Raw genomic sequence first — 3,215 nt, 5'->3', positions numbered from 1 at the left:
GTGTCAAGGGGACGTTCTTAGATCTGTGAACCCCAAACACAGAATCCTCAACTGAATAGTCAAGGCTTAACTTTTGTTTGTGTGTGTGTGTGCAATGGGAGCAATAGGTTGGCGCTTCACTCCCTCCTACTATACACCGTTGTGGACACTCGAGGGCCAAGTCCGAGGTGTATAACAGTATATAATGTGTGTCAAGGGGGACGTTCTTAGATCTGTGAACCCCAAACACAGAATCCTCAACTGAATAGTCAAGGCTTAACTTTTGTTTGTTGATGTGTATGTGTGTGTGTGTCCCAACCCTCACATTCAAAATCTCAACCCCAACCCTCACATTCAAAATCTCAACCCCAACTCAATCCTCGCCCAACACAATGTCTTTTTCAAAATGAGATTTCCACCTATATATATATATTTTTACGTTTTTTTTCTTCTTCCAATTCTGTCTTTTAAGGCTTTCAGGTTTGATGACGTAGAAAGGGGGAGTAAGCCTGCACTTTCTTCCCAGAACTTTCTTGATCTTGCTCCCATCAAGCACCATCCGACAAAGAACTACATCGATAGGTTTAGATCCCAAAGAGTGATAGCAACTCCAAAAGTCTCCAAAATATAAATAAATAAAATAATAATAATAATAAATAAATAAATAAATAAATAAAAGCCCCCAAAAAAGTTTCAAGTGTCCAACATAAACCCAACTTTCCAAGTCTTCAAGGTATAACCACATTCCCGTTGAGTTTCCAAGATATGTATCACATTGTGAGTTATCAATCCAGAACCCACATTTCAAGTATTCAAAGTAAAACCAACTTACAAAGTCTCTTAAGGATAACTCCTTTACTGACTTTTTCAAAATTTGTGAGTCTCCAAGGTAGGACCCATATTTAGAACCATCTTGGCAGAACCCTTTTCCTGAGTCTCCAAGGTAGTTATTTAAACCATCAAGGCAGAACTCATTTACTGATTTTTCAAAATTTGTGAGTCTCCAAGGTAGGCCCCATATTTAGAACCATCTTGGCAGAACCCTTTTCCTGAGTCTCCAAGGTAGTTATTTAAACCATCAAGGCAGAACTCATTTACTGATTTTTTCAAAATTTGTGAGTCTCCAAGGTAGGCCCCATATTTAGAACCATCTTGGCAGAACCCTTTTCCTGAGTCTCCAAGGTAGTTATTTAAACCATCAAGGCAGAACTCATTTACTGATTTTTTCAAAATTTGTGAGTCTCCAAGGTAAAATTTGTATTCTGGCTCATCAAGGTATAACTTTTTCAATGGGGAGTGTCTTGATAACTCACAATGAGTACTATTACTGTAAAACTCTTTTTCAGGATTTTGCTGGTCTCCAAGGAGTATAACTCTTTGGTTGGGTCATCAAGGACGAACTCGTTCTGTGGGTCTTCGGTAAATCTCATAAGGTCTTTAACCAAGCCAACAATTTCACCCCAAGTTGTAGCAAAAGCAGTATTTTCATTTCGTATTTCAAACACAATTTCCTGTGAGAGAAAATAATAATGTATTAATTAAGTTATTTAATTATTAAATGAGTATGCTTCAATCAAAGTTTGAAAATAGGAAAATAAAAAATCTTACCTCAATAGATAAGAGGTTTGAATCCAGTTCATCAACTTGAAGGTTTAGTTCCATAGAAGACAGAGAGTTCCAAGAAACACCAAAGTCATCCCACTCAAGGTCTTCAACCAAGCCAACAATTTCCCCCCAAGTTGTAGCAAAAGCAGTATTTTCAGATACAATTTCCTGTGAGAGAAAATAATAATGTATTAATTAAGTTATTTAATTATTAAATGAGTATGCTTCAATCAAAGTTTGAAAATAGGAAAATAAAAAATCTTACCTCAATAGATAAGAGGTTTGAATCCAGTTCATCAACTTGAAGGTTTAGTTCCATAGAAGACAGAGAGTTTGAGACAAGCACACAGAACACCATTGCCAGCAAGAACAAATATTTAAAATGGAGCCTGGGTTTGAAGCTTTTATAGAGAAAGAATGGTGGGTGTCAGTTTCCTTTGGAAATTCCCTGGGTAAACCTAGGCAAGCCTTCATTGGGAAATTTTTCAAAACCATAACATCCTGTAATTTTCTAGTGATTTCTTTGTGAGTCAGAGATGAACTGGAAATGATGTAAGAGTGGGCGGGGCTTAGCAAAAGTAGGCGGAGCTTAGGAAAAGTGGGCGTGGCTTAGAAAAAATACCTTATGAAAAGTGGGCGGAGCTTAGCAAAAGTGGGCGGAGCTTAGGAAAAGTGGGCGTGGCTTAGAAAAATTACCTTATGAAAAGTGGGGGGGGCTTAGGAAAACTGGGCGGAGCTTAGGAAAAGTGGAGGTGGGCTAGAAAAATTACCTTCTGAAAAGTGGGCGGAGCTTAGCAAAAGTGAGGCGGAGCTTAGCAAAAGTGGGCGGAGCTTAAAGAAAAGTGGGCAGGGGCTTATTGAATACCTTGTGGAAAGTGGGCGGGGCTTAACAAAAGTGGGCGGGGCTTAAAGAAAAGTGGGCGGGGCTTAACAAGAAATAACCTTTAGCCCAGGAGGAAGACAAACAAGAGCATTAAGAGAAGTGTATCATTTCGTAATGGCACAAATGGTGTATCTTAAAAAATATAAAGATTCAAATGTTTTGTTTGTCAATATTTTAGATGGGGATTATTGTGCAAAGAAAATTAAACATATTGATGTCATCTCATTAATAAGTGTTTATAGGTTGGGTGCGGTGAGCTGGTAATCCCCCAGGTGTTCCCCCCCCCCCCCCCCCCCCGGGGGGGGGGGGGGGGCTTGAACTCGGGACCTTTGGATCCCAAGCCGCTTATTTTTAGGGAAAAAAAATATAAATCGCTGAAAATCCCCATTCATTTACATGGGGAAAAGTGAGCCCTAACCACTGCGCCAACACCAGGCTCATATATATATATATATATATATATATATATATGTATATATATATATATATATATATATATATATATATATATATATATATATATATATATATATATATATATATATATATATATATATATATATATATATATATATATATATATATATATATATATATATATGTATGTATATGTATATATGTATGTATGTATGTATGTATATGTATATATATATGTATGTATATATGATATGTATATGTATATATATATGTATGTATATGTATGTATATATATATATATATATATATATATGTATATGTATACCATGTA

At 36.3% G+C, this 3,215-nt stretch overlaps 1 protein-coding gene and 1 long non-coding RNA gene across 2 annotated transcripts in view; both read right to left on the bottom strand.

The window, feature by feature from the left end:
* Positions 1–3,215, bottom strand: part of COLQ (collagen like tail subunit of asymmetric acetylcholinesterase) — a 96,580-nt gene that overhangs the window by 62,776 nt on the left and 30,589 nt on the right. The gene's annotated exons all lie outside the window — the stretch shown is intronic.
* LOC147027552 (uncharacterized) lies at positions 1,424–1,983 on the bottom strand. Its single transcript, XR_015056878.1, has 3 exons — positions 1,850–1,983; positions 1,588–1,752; positions 1,424–1,490 (listed from the first exon to the last, which is right to left on the bottom strand). It is a non-coding gene; the product is annotated as an uncharacterized LOC147027552 (long non-coding RNA).

The sequence above is a fragment of the Eptatretus burgeri genome, chromosome 4, assembly GCF_056783735.1.
Source record: "Eptatretus burgeri isolate ZD-2024b chromosome 4, Ebu_testis_v1, whole genome shotgun sequence".
In the NCBI taxonomy this organism is placed as follows: domain Eukaryota; kingdom Metazoa; phylum Chordata; class Myxini; order Myxiniformes; family Myxinidae; genus Eptatretus; species Eptatretus burgeri.
Note: the sequence above shows the minus strand (reverse complement) of the source record. Positions and strands in the feature narration are given on the sequence as shown.